Source organism: Scyliorhinus torazame, chromosome 21 (genome assembly GCF_047496885.1).
Source record: "Scyliorhinus torazame isolate Kashiwa2021f chromosome 21, sScyTor2.1, whole genome shotgun sequence".
Lineage (NCBI taxonomy): Eukaryota > Metazoa > Chordata > Chondrichthyes > Carcharhiniformes > Scyliorhinidae > Scyliorhinus > Scyliorhinus torazame.
The window spans coordinates 114,059,289-114,068,731 of record NC_092727.1 but is presented as its reverse complement, the minus strand read 5'-3'; the positions used below and the strand labels follow the sequence as shown (position 1 = coordinate 114,068,731).

Below are 9,443 nucleotides of genomic sequence, written 5' to 3'. Positions count from 1 at the left end.
TCTATAAAAAAATAAACTGGGAACCTCTAATTTTACCTAAACAATTTTTCAAGCATTATACAATCTTATCTCTCTAAACATACAATAACAATCACAACATTTAATATATTCTTTCCTGGCTTGGCAGTCAAGCTCAGGATCATACATTTCCATAAACTTTCTTTTTATTTACAGGAAAAACCGCCAGTGCATGTTTTATTATTCATATGTCGCGGGGGTCTGGGGTCTGGTCATAGCCGAATATCGGGGATCGGATCCGATAGACCGGGGTTCGAGCGCGGTACGCTCTCCTTTTCCACTTGCGGAGGCGCATTGTCTGTACTGCACAACTAAGTATAGCCAATGCCAACGGTGCCTCAATGATGTACGATAGAGAGTACCAAGTTATGAACTTGGCACACCAGGATAATGCAGCGTGGTTGGTGACTGGGCCCTCGGTACTACTGGGCCGTGAAGTGTTAACAGTAAAGGGGTTTGGAGTGATGCGGTCCGCGTTCCCGCGCAACCAAAAGTTCATCAAAAGAGTGTTGAGCACGATGAAAGGAGTCCTCATGGCTGTCTTCTTTCCTTCCTTTTCCTGTGTTCGCTGGATTTCTCCGGACTTGGAGCTTCTGGAGTTCTGTAAGACAAGCGTAGTGTGTGTAAATACTTCGGTTTAATATCTGGTGTGTTAGTGTGTCTGTCCTTCTTGGGGCCAATTAAACCCTTATAATTGGTCACAGTATGTGACTCGCCCCCCATTTTTTTTTCAAAACAAATGTTTGGACACGGCGCACTTCCCAATGGTGGACCAGTGCTAGGTTTATCATCCAAATGTTCCAGGATGTAAATAGCATGTGGCAGCAACCCAAAGGTTGCCTAAATAAAATTAACTGTTTTTGAAAGAAAAGGTCGAATGAGGTGCGTGTGGGCCGCGACGGGTAAGACTTGGGTGGAGTCCCCGGGTAGGACGGTTACCAATACCGTAACTTCCCTACCCGAGCGTTTTTGACCAACGGGGGGATCCCCAGGCAGGGCGGGTCTCACGCCGTTTCTCCACTGCCTGAGCGACCAAAGAACGGACAAAAATGTAGTCATCATGGTGGGGTTACTGTTCTGATTCTACCATCAAATCAGAAGAGTAGCTACGATCGGGCGTCTGGTCTGGTGACCACGTATCAGCTGAAAAGCTAGTTCCTCTGAATGGGCGTCTGGTCTCGGTGGGCCTCTGAGGCAAGTCCTCAGAGGTTTCGGCAGAATGGACGTGTGGCCGCGGTGGGTGTCAGTGGGAAAAGTTAAAAAGTTCAGGTGAATGGGTGTGGGGTGGTGAGAAAATTCTCCTGTAGGACGAACAACATTTAACAAACAGACAGACAACATAAAACATTCTGCAGGTTCCATCAGGAAGGCCAACACTTTTCACCAAGTGTCTCCTTTAAATCATCATGTTGGCACCTCAGTTCTCGGTCGCTATGGGCTCTGCCTTTTTCTTATTGAGAGTGCCTGTCGGTTGGGCACTCTGTGGTTTTTAAGGACCATTGCATTCTCTAGCAAAATGCCCCAATTGTCCGCAATTGTAGCACTCTTGCGGTTTGGCTGGGGGGCTGTTCTTTCCCTCGTTTACCCAGGCGGGATTGTGGCGAGTGGTTCTTACTGCCTGCACGTCTGCGGCAGGTTGGTTTTCCTCGGGGGTTCTTGTTGCTGATTTACCGTGAGCCGCTTGTTCCCAAAAGCGGGACAATCTCTTGACCACCCACTTCTCATTATGAGCCTCCTCCGAGGGGTCATAATTGCTACACGGGTTCTGTCCTGCTTCCGTGGCATGGGAGATAAGGGTGCGGGTCCACTTGGCCATATTGTCTGGGGACAAATGGACACGATCTACGTTGCCGAAAACGGCTTCAAAATGAATCCACAAGCGTCCTGCGAACGCTGTGGGGTGGTCAGACTTTTTCTGTCTGCATTTATTCAGACCGTCTACGGGGTCGCCCCGGTTGTACCCGATTGCATCCAGGATGGCGGCCTGCATTTCTGCAAGGGTGCCTCCTCCTACATTCTGTGGGTCGGGAAGGGCTGCTGCGACCGATGGGTCTAAGCTGAGGACCTTGAGCTTTACCTGCTCTTTCTCATCCAGGCCGTACATGGTCGCCTGGTGTTTGACGGTGGCAAAGAAATGGTGTGGGTCTGAAGCGGGGAGGAACGGTGTGATTTTGGCACACGCGTCCCGTAATTGGGTCACTGTGAGGGGGGTGGAATATAAGACTTCCGCCTCGTCTGCTGTGGCGGTGCGGTGGGTGGTTACAGGGTTCATGGGAGCCTGTATTATCTGTTGTGTGGGGGGTGGGGGTGCTTTCCTCCTTTGGGGTTTTCCCTGCGCACATGCTCCCTGAACATATCTCTGCGCTGTCTCTTGCAATTCTTCCCAATCAGGGCCGTCTTCCTGGTCTAAACTTTCCCCAAATGTTTCTTGAAATCCCTTTTGGACAGAAAGCAGTGCTTTCAAGTCTGCGATCTGCTTTCGGCACTTTACTTGGTCCAAAGTACTCTGCCTTTGTTCCGTGGTTGTGGCGTGGAGCGCTCTCAAGGCTGCCTTGAGATCACTGCGTTGTTTCTGGAGCGTCTCTAACTGGTTTTCTGTTTCTTTCTTTACCAGGACTGCACGCTGCAGGTCCTGATAAGCCTTTTCATATTGTGACTGGAAACTACTCAAGTGCGCCAGACAAGATTGGTGACCCCGTTTGGCGTCAGCCACCTCTTCGTCCTTTGCTGCTAATTTCCCTTTTAACTCCAGGTTCTCTTTCTCAATTTTGCATACATCGATTTTACTCATCCGATGTATGCCTTCTATTTCCTTGCGGAGCGTCCTGACGACCTCCTCTGTGCCTCGCAATTGTGCCAGACAGGACACAATTGCCATCGGCTTGCGCGCTTTTGCTAAACTCTTTCTGTGGATCTCACTCAGGTTCTCCCACCAAGTATGCCCTATACCTCCAGGACCTGAGTCGTCGTTATTGCAGAAATCCTTCCACGTGGGCCATCCTTTGCCCTGCAGAAATTTGCGGATTTCCACTTCCCAAACGGGACACTGTCCCGCTCCTACGCTGCTGACTGGTGCGACAGCAACATTTTCGGGGTTCATGAGGCGCTGCATCGCTTGCATTGCCTGCATGGCTCTCTCTTATCTGCTCGTTACGTTCAAATTTGGAACAGGGGGCTAAGGTGGTGTGGTAGATGCGGGTACGGCTTGCGCTAATTTCCAAAATACCAACTGCCGACAGTTTTGACGCAACAAAAAATCGATCAGTTTTGCCTTATAACCCTGTTAGTTACGCATGCATATACACACTTCCGAATTGTGAATTATTAACCAGAACCGCTTGAACACTTGTGGTTTTTTTTTGTTTACTATTGGATTCTAATTCAAAATGTTGGGGTTCTCCCGGAGTGGTTTTCCACTTCTAGGTCGGGTCCCGTCAGGATGTCGCCAATTATGTTGCTCTTTTTAACCTTAGTCTATTTGCTCTGATTACGTCACCTTTGCTCATGAGTCGCCAGGTATCTTTATGATACCGCCACGTGGTTCAAATTCAGGTTATGATTAATAATACAGCACACCGCTTAGTAAGGATTAAAACAACGGTCATTTATTATATACAACAAGCAATATTAATACCCTAATACTACTTTCTATATAATAAACCTATCACTACTGGCCAATACTTAACTTTAGGAAGAGCCCACCAGGTCAGGGAAACGAATGGCTTGTCCAATCAGATCTGGCCCGCGGGATTCAAAAGGCTGCTACAGGTCGGTGGCTAGGTGTCTCTACCGGATAGCGATCGCTGGATTCAAACTTACTGTTGCCGGTTGCTGTTCTTGCGAAGGTCTCGAGCAGGTGAAGAGGAGAGAGAGAGAGATCTGAACTTGGACCCTCACTTTTATAGGGCCCAGGGACTTCCCGCCTCCCGGGGCGGCCCTTGACCCTGAGTCCCAAGTGATTGGATCTGTCCCCAATCTCTGGGGTCGATGTGTCCAATGGTGAGGCGATTCCTCGATCGGGGGGTGGTCGTTCACCTGTCTTTGTTTCGGCCACTGCAGGCGCCGACAGGTCTGGCCCGGTATTCAATTGCTAATATGTTGCAATCGTTCCCGGGGATAGCCGATTTAACTGTGGATGTCTGAATAGATGGGCTGCAAACAGTCCTGAATGCAACTGCAAATACCTGGATTGATGGGCTGTTGATAGCCCTGAGTATCGATCTGGGCTAACTTCCCAGAGCCGAATATGCAATACTGTCTGCAGCTGCCTGCTTGTGTCTTGTTAGCTGCTTTTCCCAGCAGTCTTTCGGGTTAGCCATTTTAAACTGGGTTTTGGCCAGATTAATCTGAACGCAGCCATTTTACATGGCTACAGTCATACGTAAGCTAGATGCATGCAGGTAAATCCAACAAAAGGTTTAACTTTTCAGGGAGGGTGCAAGCTTTCCTTAACTAAATTTTCCTTAGCTTCTTCTTGAATTTTGTGTAAGTTAGCGTGTGAGAAAAAACCTTTGTCGCACAACGGGTTTGGACTACACTGTTTGGAACTGTGGTGGAGGTAGGTTCAAATGAGGCATTGGTGTTAGCACTGCTGCCTCACAGCGCCAGGGACCCAGGTTTGATTCTGGCCATGGGTCTGTGTGGATATTGCACTTTCTCCCTGTGTCAGCATGGGATTCCTCCGGGTGCTCTGGTTTCCTTCCACAGTCCAAAGATTTGCAGGTTAGGTGGAATGGCCAAGCTAAATTGCCCTTTAGTGTCCAAAGATGTGCAAGTTAATTGGGGTTACGGGGATAGGGCAGGGGAGTGGGCCTGGGCAGGGGCTCTTGGGAGGGTCGATGCAGACTCGGTGAGTCGAATGGCCTCCCTCTGCACTATATGGATTCTATGTAGATGATTACTTGAATAGAAAAGGTTTGCAGGGGTATGGGGAAAAGGCAGAGGAATGGTACTCAGTCATGTTTGTTTGGAGAGCCAGTGCTGACACTGGCCTCCCTCTGCCCCATAACAATTCTGTGCTTCTGTTGACATTTTCAACTGCTTTATTTAATTTTGCTTCTTTTTGAAATAATTTTTAAAAAATCACATTGCAAAACAATCCCCAGTCATGAAGGGTGGAGATGGAGGAAAGATTCAGGTGGATGGATAGGTGGCACGGTGGCATAATGGTTTGCACTGCTACCTCACAGTGCCAGGGACCCTTGTGTGCCTGTGCGGAGTTTGCACAATCTCCCCGTGTCTGCGTGGGTTTCCTCCGGGTTCTCCGGATTCCTTCCACAGTCCAAAGATGTGCAGGTTAGCAGATTGATCGTAAGTAATTGACCCTTAGTGTCCAAAAATGTTAGGTCGTGTTAGTTACTGCAATAGGATGGGGGGGGGGGGCGTGAACCGAAATAAGGTGCCCTTTCAGGGGGTCGGTGCGCCCTGGATGGGCCGAATGCCGTCTCTCTGCACTGCAGGGATTCTATGAAGATGGCTGCTGGGAGTAGCGCATGCGCACCACTCCCGACAGGGGAGCACTCCGAGTCGCAGCATTCCCAGTCGGATTCAGGCCGGGGGGGGGGGGGGGGGGGGTGCGCGCACGCGTGCGCACGCGCGCGCGCGCACGCAGCATTCCCAGTCGGATTCAGGCCGGGGGAGTGCGCACGCGCGGGCAGCACTCCGAGCCGGATTCAGGCCGGGGGAGTGCGCACGCGCGTACTTCCACCCTCTCCCCGGGAGGGGGGGGAGAGGAGAAGGTGAGAACGTGTCACGTGAGGGTCGCTCGGCTCCGTCATCAGTCGGTCCCGGGGATCAGGTAATGCGGCAGCAGCGACGACAACCGGGGGTGAGTAGAGCCTTAGAAGGATCTCTCTTTGTTTCAAAATGTCCAATGTTCGTCCCTCTGGTCGTAGATCGAAGGAGACAACGGGGGTTAGGGAATAGCCGATGTTGGGTTGTCTGATTGCGGTCGTTTGTGCAGTGTTTTCCTTCGACGGGATCGAAATTGCCGGGGGAGGGGGAGGGGGAGGGGGATGGGGGAGGGGGATGGGGATGGGGGAGCCTGGGCTGGACGCTGGGGGAGCCTGGGCTGGACGCTGGGGGAGGGGTGAAGCCTCTTTACCTGGACACACTCCCCATCCCCCAGATTGATGCCATTTATTACTTTGCCTCTGGGTTCTTCCTTAATACCATCAGGGGCGAGTCACCTATTTAAATGGATTTAGAGAGGGAGGAGGAGGAGGGCGGGGGCAATGTCTTATGTTTAAAATGGTTTTTTTTAAACCGAGGTGAATGGCTTCTGCCTGTGACATATTGTGAATTATAGGTGTGCCGCTGATCCGGATATTGTCAGTGTGGTTGTTTTTGGTTGGCCTGTATGTTCTGCTTTTTCCTCCCCTCCTTTAATTTGAATACCCTGTGAGGTGCTGATGCACATCTGAAAGGAGACAGTTCTTAATCTGCTACCTTTGTGTATGTTTTCTAAAGAACTGTCAGATAATGTATTTAAATTAGTTCAGTAGGTGGATTTTAGCCGAGAGATTAATAGTAAATTGTTTGCACATTCTCCCCGTGTCTGTGCGGGTTTCACCCCCACAACCCAAAGATGTGCAGGTTAGGTGGATTGGCCACGCTAAATTACCCCTTAATTAGAGAAAAAAAAATTGGGTACACTAAATTTATTTTAAAAATAATAAATTGTGTTCTGCAGCATAGCAAATGTATGTGATATTGGTTTCAACATACTATAGTTACAGATTATGTTTAATGTATTGATTTAGGATGTTTTAGTCTTGTTTTTTGTTGCAACTTTGTCACATTAGACCCGCCCAGATGAGTTTTGACGGATATCTGCACAATCAAGTCTGTCCACTTCAACCCCTTTGCCCCAGCCTGTCCTGTGCCTCAGCTCATCTGCTGATGAAAATCCTCATCCATGCCTTTGTTCTCCTTGGTCTTGGCTTCACTTCACCTCTTTCCAATTTTTCACCCGACAGAAACTTGAACTCATCCAGAGCTCCGCTGTCTGTGCCACAACTTCCACCAAGTTCTATTTCACTCATCACTTCTGACCTATATTGGCTCCTGGTCCAGCCTTAGTTTAATAAAAAATCTGCAGTTCTCTCTGTCCTTGCTCCTCCCCATCTCTGTAACCGCTTAAAATCCTCATCGTGCTCCTCCACTCTGCCATTTTTTTGTTGCATCTTGGCTTTAATTGCTCAACCATTGACAGCTGTGTTTTCAACTGCCTACACTCGAATCACCCCTTTTGGTTCCTTTAAGACGTTCTTTAAAACTGATCCTTTTGATGAAGGTATTTGTCATCTGATATCTTTATGGCTCGCTCCTTGATAATGCTGCTGTGCGTTGCCTTGTGATGCTTTGCTGTGTTAACAATATTAATTATTGTAATGTATGAATGGTGTTGCAGTGAAGGTTGCTTTAATTTACAGTTTCAGATTTTGGTGCTAGACCCACCGAATTGTGTTCATAGCTGCAGTGCAGGTGTCAAATATATTAATGGTCCTTTAGTTTGCAAATTTGTTTGTTAATGATTAAAGCTGTCTTCTTAGATGCTAGTCAGAACATGTTGATTGGAGATGGGGATGCTATAATGTTGTGGCTTTTCAGAAAATAGTAATGCTTCTATAAAGTTACACTAGGACAATTTAACATCTGTGTGTGTTTCATGATTTCAAAGCATTTTAAAAAACATTGACTAGAACATAGAACATACTCGAGGTCTATGTATCTTAAAATAATTGTGTACTCTCAAATTAAAGTTCTGATGAATGTCAGTGCCCTGAGTTGTGATGTGAAGGAAAGGTGTAGAATTTTGAATTAAAATGATTAGAACTACGTAAATAAGACATATTGTTGCATGACAGTCTTATAAGAATAAACAGTGGTGTTGGTTGAAATGTACAAGTTTGATTGTGTTCTAGTACTTGACGGGCAGCATGGTGGTTAGCACAATTGCTTCACAACTCCAGGGTCCCAGGTTCGATTCCCGGCTTGGTTCACTGTCTGTGCGGAGTCTGCACGTTCTCCCAGTGTGTGCGTGGGTTTCCTCCAGGTGCTCCGGTTTCCTCCCACAGTCTAAAGAAGTGCAGGTTAGGTGGATTAGCCATGCTAAATTGCCCTTAAGCGTTCAAAATTGCCCTTAGTGTTGGGTGGGGTTACTGGGTTATGGGGATAGGGTGGAGATGTGGGCCTGGGTAGGGTGCTCTTTCAAAGAGCCGGTGCAGACTCGATGGGCCGAATGGCCTCCTTCTGCACTGTAAATTCTATGACCGATTATGAAAGTAAAACCACAGTATATTTATTGTAACAAAGGCATTTCGCATAAATTCTAGTGTATATGTACTGCACATTGAAGCCTTCAGTGTCTTTTGCATCCGTTATGACATAGCAGGAAAGGCAATTGATGAAGATCTTGCACTTCTTTACAGCTCAAGTCAATTATTTCTGATAATACGGTTTCCCTTCCGTAACACACAGATAAAACCAAGCCTGGTGTTTTGGGCAGTTCTTTTCAAATATCTTTTGATTGAAGGACCCCCTTTCAAGTGGCTCAGTAATTAAATACCCTTCATCTAAATTCCAATAATATTCATAATATGAAGGTGCTGCATGTTTAATGTTTTTAATTTGAAACCTTCATTCCTGCTTTTGTCACCTCTAGAGTGATGGTTTTAATATACTCCTTGGCTGTTTTCCCACATTCTACCCTCTGTAAACGTGAGGTCATCCAAACCTTAATGTGCACCTAGGATCCATTCACTTATTATTGCATCTGTGCTCACTGGCTTACATTGGCTCCTGGTCAAGTGAAGTTTAGGCTTTAAAATGTTCATTCTAGTTTTTAAACGTCCCCATGGCCTCATCCCCTCACTACCTCTGTAATCCCCTCTGCCCTACCACCTGTTGATATATCAGCACCACTCCTCCAATTCTGGCCTCATTGCCATCCTCTATTTTAATTGCTTCACTATGGGTGAGCTGCACTTTCAACTGCCAAGGTCCAAAACTCTGGGATACCCTCCCTACATCTTTGTCTCTCTTTCTTCCATTTAGACTTTCTTTAAAACGATCCTCTTTGAACATGCATTTGGTCATCTAGCCCAGGGTTTTTCAAAGTGACACGGGCAAGTGTTGGGAGGGTTGCGGGGTGATCAATCAGGCCACTCCTGCGGTGGTCCTGATCACAGGAGAAACACCCAACGGCCACTACCAGCTTTTAAATTGAGAATGGTGGCCGCTGCCACCTTATAAAATGAATTGAAATAAGGTCGTGTGCAGTCTTCGGGCAGCAGCAGTGAGCAGGTCAGCACCAGTATACACTTGATGTCAAGTGCCCTGTACGTGCTTTTGGCACCAAATCACAGAGGAGAGCTGCTTCTGTTTTCTAGCTGCTGGCAAGCAAAGCAAAAGGACTGCAATTA

General features: G+C 47.6%; 1 protein-coding gene across 4 annotated transcripts in view; it reads left to right on the top strand.

Annotated features, from left to right (window-relative positions):
- Positions 1-5,690: 5,690 nt before the first annotated feature.
- The window catches only part of LOC140398530 (V-type proton ATPase 116 kDa subunit a 1), a 93,026-nt gene continuing 89,273 nt past the window's right edge, over positions 5,691-9,443 (top strand). For all 4 annotated transcript variants that reach the window (XM_072487307.1, XM_072487306.1, XM_072487304.1 and 1 more), the window contains exon 1: positions 5,691-5,845. The gene's annotated coding sequence lies outside the window, so the exon portion shown is untranslated. The remainder of the gene's footprint in view (positions 5,846-9,443) is intronic.